Source organism: Dipodomys spectabilis, unplaced genomic scaffold (assembly GCF_019054845.1).
Source record: "Dipodomys spectabilis isolate Male_0828 unplaced genomic scaffold, ASM1905484v1 ptg000279l, whole genome shotgun sequence".
Lineage (NCBI taxonomy): Eukaryota > Metazoa > Chordata > Mammalia > Rodentia > Heteromyidae > Dipodomys > Dipodomys spectabilis.
Window position 1 is genome coordinate 263,539 of NW_024870956.1, and position 12,754 is coordinate 276,292.

General features: G+C 36.4%; 1 pseudogene; it reads right to left on the reverse strand.

The window, feature by feature from the left end:
• Nucleotides 1–10,950: 10,950 nt before the first annotated feature.
• LOC122126472 lies at nt 10,951–12,158 on the reverse strand (annotated as a pseudogene).
• Between the last annotated feature and the right edge of the window lie 596 nt (nt 12,159–12,754).

Below are 12,754 nucleotides of genomic sequence, written 5' to 3' on the forward strand. Positions count from 1 at the left end.
GCGCCTGAAGCTGTTCTCGCACTATCCCTTTTCTTTTTTAAATTGTGAAAATACCGTACAGAGGAGTTACAATTACATGGGCAAGATAACGAGTACATTTGTTTTTTTTTGGGGGGGGGGTCCGGTGGTGGGGCCTAAACTTTGGGCCTAGGCACTGTTCCTCAGCGCTCTTCAGCTCAAGGCTAGCGCTCTACCACTTGAGACACAGTGCCACTTCCGGCCTTTTTCTTTTTGCTTATGTGGTGCTGAGAAATCGAACCCAGGGCCTCATGCATGCAAGGCAAGCGCTCTACCACTGAGCGACTTTCCTTGCCCCACAAATACATTTCTTATGAAGCATTGTTGCCTACTCTTTGTTTCCCCTTCCCATCCCTTCCCATATACATTCTCATTAATACCTTTTCTTTTCAAGAGCATTTGATTGTTACTATTTTGGAATTAGGGGTAGTATTTATTTGACTGATTTTTTAAAGAATCTACCCCCAATGCTGGTTCTCTTTTTTCTTTTATGTCTAACCTATTTATGAAAGAAACACAGCTATTAATATGACATGCATTGCTTAGTGAAGTTGAATCTATGTGGAGAGGAAAAGAAGAAAAAAGATGTCTCTGTGTGTATGTCACGTTAAAAATATACCTACAAGCTATTTATCTTAAAATCATCTATTTTTCATTATGTTTAGATTCTGATAAAATTTAGCCTATGAACTCACACAGTGTTAGTGCAGTCTTATTCCATGCCTCCCAAAAGCAAACAAGAAATTAGTATTTAGTAAAAAAAAAAATTAATTTTAAAATTATTATTTAGTATAAAAACTATATTTAAAAAAATAACCATTCAAATGGTTTATTTGATATTTAGAGTCATGTTCAGACTCTATGTTGGAAACCAGAAGGGAAAAATATCATGTTTATACTCTTCCTTGAGCCATTCTGATATTTTCATCTATTTCTGAAAGAATGAAATTCCTAATATCCACAAAGTGTCATTCTTTTCTTATTAATAGGATAATTTTGAAAAAGGATGTGAATTCACACTAGAAAAAGGAGAAGAAGAAAAGAGAAAAATCTAGATATTTTGTTCTTCCTCATCTCAATCACAAGGTCTGTGCCTATTAGATACAGTGCTCTAGAGTGATTAAACACATCTATAGAAAAAGATAACTCCACAAGTGATCTCATGGAGAATGTTTATGTATAAAAAAATGTAATAGCTTCCAACAGGAAATGTTATCTATTTGTGTAGTTCTTGTTTTGGTATTTGTTAAATTCTGGTGTGCTATAGTCAACTATCATAAAGGTATTCAAGAATGGTAAGAAACTAACGTCTTAATGTCATATTCTAATATTAGCTTAGTTCTTGCTATGTTATATGTATGTGGCTGTATTTGAGTTTTGCCTCATTATCACATGCTATATTCTTCCAGTTTATAAGTTGAAAGAAGGCTCCCTCTGGCAATATGCCATTATTATAGCTAAGGGAAAACAAATCAGCTGTTAGACACAGACAATAGGAGCTGAGGAACAGCACCCTGGATCAGAGTGCAAGCCCCACGACCAAAAAAAATTTGCAAATATGACTTTAAGTTTCCCCAAAATGAACAATGAAAGCAATAGTAATCTTCCCAAACAGAAAAAATAATTGCAAAATGATTCAGTGCACCTACTTTTGCTGAGTTATTTGACTTATGGCTTCTTTGCTGGACATACTCTCTTCTTTTAAAAATTGCAAAATATTAGCCTTATAATAAACTTCACCTAATATTTCTTGTTTCAAAAGAGAAGTACATACAGTTGATGTCTCTTGGCTTTCTTATTATATTAGTTTACAGTCAATCAGGCAAGAGAGTCTGTCAAACTCTTATCTGTAATTAAACTCCAAATAAATCTGAAGTGTAGTTTTGGATGAAACAGTAGAATACTAGCTTGGGTGCAAGTGGGCAGTAAAGACAAATGTTCAGGGACCTGCCTCTGAGCAAAAAACTAAACAAACAAACAAAAAAACCCACATATTCCTTTGGGACCATCCTTAAAGGACTGGTTTGAGAAGGAAGAGGCTGCTTTTGCTGATCATACTCACTGGATCCTGCTCTTTTCAATCCTTATTGCCATGGAGAACTCAGGACCAAACTAAAGGAATTGATAACTGACTCCTGCCACAAGAGAATCATCTCAGGACTGAAATATCCATGAATAAGACATTTTAAAACTTCCATGTCTTTGTTCCTTTCCAGTGGAACACTTTCGAAAACAAAGTTATTTCCTTTTTTTCTATGCTAGACTTCAAATGACATTTTATTTTCTTTTGTAATACTCTCAACTAGAAGTTTACAGACAAGTTTTTTTATTGTGAAAATACTGTACAGAGGGGTTACAATTACATGTGCAAGATAATAAGTACATTTCTTATCGAGCATTGTAGCCTCCTACTTTGTCTCCCCTTCCCATCCCTTTCCATCCTCCCCCCATCCCCACCGAATCTTCCTTCCCCCTTTCCCCCCCATCAAAGTTGTAAAGTTCATTTTTCTACATAAAGACTTGGTTTTATGTCAGTATAGAACACACTCGAACAAGTCAGGGACAGAGGTTCCTTCAAGCCTTGGATTCTTTGCTTGTACACTAAAAAGGACAGCACAAATTAACTTGAACTTTGTCATTACTCTAAGTTCAATTCCTGTCTTGGGATTAGTTTCCACTTGCAGTAACAGTTCCTTCCAGTAACAAACTATGGTGCTGCTTGAGATAAAATGAACGTTTTCTGGCATCATTGAAATAGCACAAAGACATCTTTGGACATGAGGTAACATGCGTTTCAGAGACAGCTTAGTAAAGAGAAAATATGGAATTTATGCATGTACATATGATCATTTAAGTTGATGCTATGTGAAACGAACCCCAAGATAGGGACACAACTTGCTTTTTCTTTCTTTCTATTTTTTAATGTATCTAATATGTATTATGTGCTATTTTGTTTCTTTTCTATTTTCTTCATCCATGGTATCACCCCTGTTTTCACTGTATTTGATATCGGTGGCCTGCAAACTTGCCTATATATTTTTCTAATGTGGCAAGGAGAAGGGAAATAAAATGCTGAAACGAGGATACAGTGTGACCCATTGTAACAATGAGATGTACAATATATTATGTAGAGAACGAACTTTGCAACTTGTAGAGCGGAGCACTTAGGGAATTTGAACTTGATATACTCCAAGATTATGATTTTTTCATATTTTTATACAGAATTGGGGAGGTAGAGAGAAAAGGGTTAGCAGGGGAAAAACAAAAGAGGTCGTAACAATGCTCCATAGATAATGTATTCCTTAATTTACTTATGTAACTCTAACCCATTTGTACACCATTTTTACAATCAAAATATGAAAAAATCATTATCTTGGAGTACATCAAATTCAAATTTCCTAAGTGCTCCCTAAATTAAGACCAATTTTATGTGTGAAGAAAGTTCTCAGAAATATTGTTTTTGTGAGTGTGTGTATTATGCATTATTTCCCAAGTGTACATAAGTTAACAGTAGAAAAAACAATAAGAATAATAGAAGAAAGAGAAGTTCTGTGTTTAACTATAATGGTTCAATACATTATAGAAGACTCTGAAGATAAGACAACTTTGAAACTACAAATCCAAGGCCAGCATATAGATCTATTGGAGTGATGTAGAGAAAGCATTACTACTAAGCATTACTACTCTCTTCCATCTACCAGCTCTAAATCATGGAAGCTAATCATAAAAATTTGTAAAAAGTAGAATGGAAGAATAATTCTGGCTCCAAAGCAAGTCAGATATAAGAGCATGGACTTAACTGGAAAAGAGTCCATGTTGAGAGAGTGGGAATTATACTAGCAATGAACACATTTCTTTTTCTTTCTTTTTTCTTTTTTGTTGTAGTGGGGCTTGCACTCTGGGTCTGGGCACTGTCCCTCCTCTCTTCTGCTCAAGGCTAGTGTTCTATCACTTCAGCCACAGAGCCACTTCCATTTTTCTGGTCGTTAATTGGAGATAAGTGCCTCAGAAACTTTCCTACTCATGCTGAATTTGAACTGCAATTCCCAGATCTCAGCCTCCTGAGTCAATAGGATTATAGGCTTGAGCCATCTGCACCTGGCTTAAGATCACATTTCTAACAGAGTACACTTGGGATATGCAAAATGTATGTGCATCTATCTTTATATGAATCCTTGAGTTAAAAATCTGGGCTACAGGTTAGACTTTACACTTACAAAAATGTTTCTAGTTTAAAAGTTGATATTCCTGGAAAAATAAAGCCTAAGAATGTAAAGGAGGCTGTGCATCCAGTGTGGGCAGAACGGTCTTTGAGACACTATCTATCATTAACCAGCCAAAAGCTGAATTGGAAGAATAGCTCAAGTGATGGAATACTATTTATGAGCCTGATGGCTGAATAAGAGCTTGAGGTTTTTGCATACATACATACAACCATGCACATACACACGGAGGAACTAATGTGTGCAAACACACATATGAAACAACTCTCAGAATGTATAGAAAAGTTAGAAAATAGTAGAAAATGTGTCCTGTGTAAGACTAGAATCAAGTAATAATTTTTAATATTAGAAAGTCCTAAAATGAACTTGAGAATATTATATAGGTAGGGACCAGATAGTAAGAAAGTCAAGTAATCATTATTAAAGGGATCAATCCATGGAGGAATCAATCAGAGACCCCTACAAGTGCATCTTAAAATGTTCATATCCTGTTTCAAATATTAGAACATCTTTGAAAATAGTACATAAAAAGTTTGAGCCATCAGTCTATTGGAAAATATTATCAGAGAAGTTCAGAATTGTGAGTCTGTATCCAGATAAAATAAACCAAACAACTTGGGCAGGACAATTTTATACAAGCCTAGAATTCTAGCACTCAGACTAAGACAGGATATTAGAGAGTGGAATTATGTAGCGATACCTTCCCTGGACCGGGTAGTATAATTTTGTCTCAAAACAAACCAAAAAACAAGAAAGGGATACACAGTTGGAAGTTTGAGCTAATTTTGTCATTGCAACTCATATATACTCCTCAGTTATGTGTTAAATGCTCTCTTAATTTCAGAACATTCCTAGAGGCAAAATAGCTCATGATTCCCAACCAAAAAATTTAAAAATTTAAGCATCATTCTATGGGATTCCAAAGGAAGGATGAAGGATTCCAAAAGCTTACAACTGGAAAAATTGCAAACTTCATCTAATGTAGGACTTTTTAGACCTGGCTAAATTAGAATTTGGATTTAAAATAAATATTTTGTTTGTAATTTCATATTATATAAGATACTACAAAATTATTTCTAAGTAGAAGATTTAATTTACAAATTCACAAATGATTCCGGCATTTTATTTGCCTAAAATATTCTTTCAAGTGAGATATATTTAGAAATTATTCAGTAGATAATTCCAAAAGTTCATGTATAACATGAAAATGTGAATAATCTAGACAGTTGCCAACAAATGGATATTAATTTATAAATTTAGAAAAAGAACTTTTTTTAGACTTTGGTATAACATAGTATGAAAACAGTAATTATGTGTCATCTTTTTTCTTCTACCTATACATAACACAGAAAGAAATTTCCTTAATTACGTATCTCCTTATACAATGAGAAAAATGCTAGGTTTATGTTTGTTTTTATTTTGTTTGTGTTGTTTGGTTTGTCCTGGAGCTTGAACTCTGAACCTGGGCACTGTACCTGAGACTGTTTTTGTTCAATGCTACCGCTCTACCACTTGAACCCCAGAGCCACTTGACTCTGGCCTTTCCTGAGCAGTTTATTGGATATAAGGATCTATTGAACCTTCCTGCCTGGGTGGGCTATGAACCAAAACCTTCAGATCTTTGCCTCCTGAATATCTATGATAAATAAAAAGATAAGTATAAATAATATTTGCAACTGTTCTGATCTCAAGAATACCAATGGGGGAAATGATGCAGTAAAGTTTAGTGTAGTCTTTTTCCATAATAGGAAGAGCATCACATTAGCAGAAGTGTAGTGTTTTCTCACAATACTTATAAGTTAGTCATGTTGTGAATTTAGGGAATTTTAAGGTGCACCATAGAAGTTGGAAACTATTGGCTAGGATGACTTTATGGCATAAAACCTTGGGATTGATTGTCATGGAAATAATAGCATACTCTGATGAACAAATGTTTACTCTTAAGGAATTAATTATTATAGATACTTCATAGTCTTATCCACTACCAGAATGTGGCTATTTTTTCTGTTGAATTTTCAATATGTAATGCCCCATTGGAAACTGTGTCTATTGAAGAATTAAATAAATTGCAAACAAGTACTGTTTGGAATGTCTCTGTTATGGCATGTTCAGAATTTGAAAATGAGTAGTTAGTCATCTTAGAATTATGAAGAACATATATATCCTGTCCTCTTAACAATTATTCAGCTTTAAAAGTTAAGAATTTCCATAGAATTGACTTGCTTTCTGTTTTACTATGAGACAATATTAAAATATTTTTTTTTCAAAATAATGGCAAGTATATTGTCAAAATATTGTATAGCTTCATAACTTTCAAGTTGATGACCCTCTGAGAAAGAAGGAGTAATTAAATCAAATTAGAAGCCAAATAGGGTTCACTTTTTAAAAAGGTAATATCCAGGAGGGGGGACCAAGATGGCCATGGGGCAGTAGGGAAACGCCACAGCTCTCCCCAACCAAAAAGATAGTTCGAGTTCCAACACTTAATCTCCCTAAGAGACCAACAACAACAAAAAGATGAACACTCAGAGAAAAACAGGAGGTGGAAAATAACAAAAAAGAAAGAGAGGAAAAGAAGAATTTCAGAACAGAGAAGAGTGAAGATCCCTCCCCCAACCTTCACTGGCCTAGCGACAGCATGCCAAGCCATGGCAAGCCAGCCCAGGGAGTCCCAGAGACACAGGGCTGCCTGCAGATTACCAGCGCAGAAGCCGCCTGAGGTACCAGTTTGCAGACCCGCTGATCACCACAAACAGAGAAACCTACCAGCTGGGAGTCTCCAGGAAGATCCTACCCACCCCTCACTCTCCATCTGAGTAAAGAGGCTCCATCCCCCACTAGGCCTCATGATGTGAAAGGGGGATAGGTTCTTGGTGCTACAGCCCTTCCCTCCCTAAGGGCACCCCCCCCACGCCTCTCTGTGCCTTCACTACCTACTAAGTGCTTGACCCAGGTTGGGGGCCCAGTGAACAAGATGGGCAACAGCAACAAAAATCCAGCTGCCTCTTCCAGGCTGCCCACCAGAGTTTCTGGTCCACTGTCTACCTCTACCCATGTCTGGGGACCTGGAGACTCAAGCCTGTGCCCCACACACACTGCAAAAAAAAAAAAAGAGGCTCCATCCCACCAAAGCTGCCGGGCACCAGCAGTGAGACAAAGGGAGCTGTCTGCAGTTTGTGCAGAAGCCGCCTGAGTTACCAGTGTCAGACCCACTGATTGCCACGACCCAGCGGGGGCTGCTGGGGTCCCAGAGACACAGGGAGCTGCATGCAGATCACCCACGCAAAAGACACCTGAGGTACCAGTGTCAGACCCCCGATTGTGACGACCCTGTGGGGGCCACCGGGGGTCCCAGAGACACAGGGAGCTTCATGCAGATATGAAAAAATCACTCAAATTAAGCCAAAGGGAAATTCAAGAGCAAGCAGATAATGCCAAGATAAGGATTCAAATGGTTTTTCTTATGAATGTTTCTAACATATTTATAAGTTGATTTCTTTGTTGCTTTGTATTTCCCTTCACCATGGAATAACGCCTGTTTTCATTATATTTGATGTTGGTATAATTTTTGGAAGGGAAAGGGAATAACATATCATTTAAATAAGAATACAGGTAGGCCTATTGCAAACACGAGATATAGAAGTCGTTATGTCAATAAATGAACTTTACAACTTTTGGATAGGGGGTTGGGGGTGGGACAAGGGAAGGGATGGGAAGGGGAAACAAAGGAGAAGGAGATAATGCTTGATAAGAAATGCACTCAATATCTTTCCCATGTAATTGTAACCCCTCTGTATGGTATTTTCACAATTAAAAAAATCAATTGATCAGAAAAAAACAGTATGGGTTTCCATAGAATTAAACTGTTTTCAGTACTTTAAGGATGATCTCAAAGAAATATGTTCTGGGTTTTTTTTCATGATTGCTTGTTTGTTTAGTGTTTGCTGATTCTGGGGCTTGAACTCAGAGGCTGGACAATGTCCCTGAACAATAGTGTCTTCCCTGTCCAACTGCCCCCCAAACCATTACTCTACTTCTGGAGCCAAAAATCCACTTCTGGCCCTTTTGATGTTTAATTACAGACAAAAATTTGACAGACTCTCTTGCCTTGGTTGGATTTGAACTGAGATAATATGAAAACCAAGTGACATCAACTGTATCAAGATTTCTGTTTTGAACCATGGAAAACTAGATGAAGTTTATTATAAATCTAATATTAATTAGCCCCTGGCTTTTTTGTGCCATGACATACCAAAAATATTTCCAAATCTCACTTAGACTACGTATCCCATTTTGAATACAAGTGACCACAAAAAGCCTGGAAGCATTGAATTTACAGGAATAAACTTCACCTGATGTCTAAGCACATTCCTGGCAATAATTTTCGTGACCTATTAGCTAAACTTTTTTTTTTCGACACAGTATTCTATTATAAGTAAAGTAGATGAATTAAGGGCTCTTGTCAGCTATCATTATGGAAAGAGTAATTATATATTTTAAGTATGGGTTCTTTATTTTGCAATTACTATCTAAATGACTTTTGGCAGTCTTGGGGCTTGAACTCAGGGTCAAAGAAATGTTCCTGAGTTTTTTTTTCTTTGCTCAAGGCTAGCATTCTACCACTTGAGCCACAGCACCACTTCCAGTGTTGTTTTTTCTGTTAATTTGGTACTGAGGAATTTAACCCAGGGTGTCATTCATGCTAGGCAATGAATGTACCATGATGCCATATTCCCAAAGCCCTAAATGACTTTCTTAAGATGTCATTACTTTTTCATTCCATTACTATGTATTATAATTTGGGGCAGGTGGTAGAAAAGAAATGGAAAAAATACTAAGTCCAGTAAGGCTTACGTTCCTATCACATCACTAAGGAAGTACAGTGTTAAGTTGTGTGGGATTCTTAGGGCTCTTGCATGTGATATTAACAGTCATCTCTGACATGCATGACATTCTGCTTCCACTTTCAAGGTCAAGAACAAAATATCTAAGCCTTTTTATTGGTTGGGTGTGTTTTCTAGGAATGAAGAAGGAGGATGAGGAAGGTTATGGTGGAAAAATATGTATATTGGCTTCTGTCCACAATTTTGCATTTTTATAAAGTGCTACTGATGAACTTCCATTTACATCTAATTGATTATGCTATCTGCATCAGATGCAGATTAAATGAAGGCATTTAGTCTGTTGGATAGTCACATATATTAACAAAATCTATTTCTAAAAAAAGAGATACTAGGTAAGAAAGAATAAAGGATTGTCTATAAAATGGTTTATTTTCCTAGCAGAACAAAATTTAGTATTGAAATGATTACTCCAGCTTTCTCTGAGGTTTTATGCTCTCTCAGTATCAAAATGTTCTCTAATTCCTGTAACATCCAAGCATAAAAGACATGATTTGAAGATCTCAGTAGTTTCAGAAAAAAAAGTACATAATAGCTTCCTTCCTTCAGAGACATGTGATGGCAAGTATGATTGATCGTATTATAGTTCTCTTTGTTTTCATCTTTATCTCAAGTGGTGCACATCTTGGCATATTACATTATGTCCTGCATCAGCTCCCTGTAGGTGAGATTTACCTCTGCTCTGCAATGTCAAGATGGGTCATATGACTTACTTCAGCTTACAAAAATGAGCTAGAAGTTGTGAAAGACTATTTCTAGGAGAAGAATTCTATCTCATTGTTTGTGTCTAACAGCTGACTTGTTTTCCCTTAGCTATAATATAGCATGTCTCCAGAGGGAGCCTTCTTTCAAATTAAATACTGGAAGAATATAACATGTGAAATTGAGGCAAAACTCAAATACAGCCACATACATATAATACAGCAAGAACTAAGCTAATATTAGAATATGATATTAAGATGTGTGTTTCTTACCATCCTTGTATACCTTTAAGATAGTTGAATATAGCACACCAGAATTTAACAAATATTAAAGAAGAACTAAACAAATAGATAACATTTCGTGTATGAGGCTATTACATTTTTTATAAATAAGCATTCACCATTTGATCACTTGTGGGATTATTTTTTCTATTGATGTGTTTAATCACTCTAGAGCACTGTATCTAATATCCCCAATGATTATCCAGACCTTGTGATTGAGATGAGGAAGAATAAAATGTCTAGATTTTTCCTTGTCTTTTCCTCTTCTGCTTTTTCTAGTGTGAATTTTCATCTTTCTCCAAATTCTCCTATTAATAAAGGAAGAATGACACATTGCAAATATCAAGCTAAAGTCTTCAAAGCAAGAATTTCATTCTTTCAAAAATAGGTGAAGTAAATCAGTGTGTCGAGGAAGAATAAAATCATGATTATTTTTCCCTGTCTAGCTTCCATCACAGTGTCTGAAGATGACTATAAATATCTAATAAACCACTTGCCTTGGCTAATTTTTAAAAAAAAGTTTTTTAAATAAATCGTAATTTTTAAAATTTTTTAAAAATAATTTTTAAAGAAATACTAATTTGTTGAGTGCTTATGGCAGGCATGAAATAAGACTGCATCAACATTGCTTGTTGAGAGGCTAAATTTTGTCAAAATCTAAGCATAATTAAAAATAGATTATTTTAAGATAACTAGTTATATGTACATTTTTTACATGAAAGGAGAATATTTATTTAAACAGAGCTCAATGTGGGACGATGGTATCCTCAGAGTGCATCCAGAGGGAAAAGGGAGGAGGGGCCAAATAAGACTCAATCAAAGGCACTACCACACCTTTACTGTTTGATCTACACTGCCAGTCACCACATAGAAGGCCGTCTTGTGGATATCCAAGAGGTAACAAAGTGTTGATGCGCAATGAGAGTTTTCATCCATCGCTTATTCTTGTAATCCCATACACGTAGGGTCTTGTCATCAGCACAACTCAAAATAAAATTTCCCCTAGAATGGAACAGAACTCCACGTACCCAGTTATCATGACCCAAAGAGTCATAAGGCACATGCCAGTACTGACATCCCACATCTTAATAGTTTTGTCTCTGGATCCAGATAGCAAGAATGGTCCAGGATTGCCACTTTTTTTAGTCTCAGATCCTGTTGCTTCAGAGATGGAAGAATATGAACTTTCTGGAGTCTAGGAAATTCATTTCACCACATGCTCATGTTCTCAGAGCTCTGCTTTGCACTCCTTTGTTGCTACGACCCACACACGACCAGTCTGGTCATTGAAACAGCTAGCTATCAGAGTGCCATCCTGATTTGGCCATACCATACCCACCCATTCTCTGTGTCCTGTAAATGTCTTCACACAGTAGCCAGTTTGCACTTCCCACATTTTCATAGTTTTATCCCGTGAAGCAGACACTATATGATCTCCATTAGGCATGATGGCTACTGAAGAGACATTGTGGTCATGGCCATGCATGGTTCTGATGCATTCAAATCCCTGAAAATCCCATAGTTTAATGGTCATATCTGCAGAACAGGAAGCCAGAAGCTTGTCACTGTGGTCAAAGGAAATATCGTGTAAAGAATCTGTATGTCCCTTAAGAGTTCATTCAGAATCTCCAGTCTCACAATCCCACACCATAATTATACCATCCTCTGAAGCAGAGACCATGACACTGAACACAGCATGGAAAATGACTCCAGTGACCACTCAATGCATATTTCTCTGGTGGATGGGGAATCCATTCTTTTGGATCTCGTTTCTGACCAAGAGGACCACTTGACATAAATACTTCTGTTGCTTCATTTAGATTTGATTCTAATTCCATAACCTTTTTTTGTAATATAATAACAGATGTCCATTTTTTTCTCAAAAGGCCAACACTCTTTGTATCTAATTCTTCATTCATATCTAATTCAGCTTCCTTTTAAAAAACCGAATATGCCTCTTCATAGCCATTTGAAAGAAGATAATCTGCTATAGCTCGATTTAGTTCATCTCATTGTCCCTGGGACAGCACCATTTTGGCTTCAATGTGAAGCTTATTTGATATAGTGGTATGGCCCTCCTACAGGAAATCAAGAAGCTTTGTAATCCTTGAATATTTAATCAAATATGCCACTAAGTGCTTCCACACAGAGGAAAGTATTCTTTTGCAAGTGAATCCAGTAATCAGGAAATAGTTAATAAGTTAGGTTCATTCCACCTTAGTACTGCTTGACTTCTAGTTTTATAGGTACATTTTTAACATAACATACACACAGAGACATCCTTTTTCTTCTTTTCCTCTCCACACTTATTCTTCAATAAGCAGTTAAGGTCATTCAAATAGATGTGTTTCTTTCAGAAATAGATAAGACACAAAAAAGTTAGAAAAAGAGAACCAGGATTGGGTGGCACCACCCAATCTTGCTATTTAAAAATAGCAGTCAAATAAATATTAACCATAATTCCAAAATAATAGCAGCCAAATGCTCTTGAAAAGAGAAGATTTGAAGCAGAATGTGTAACAATTGATAGTGCCAGGACAGCTTCAGGAGCTGCTCTCTGGGCTTTTGGGTTTTTAGTACATGACAACATTTAAATCATGATTAATTGCTTTCAGGGACTAATTTTTGT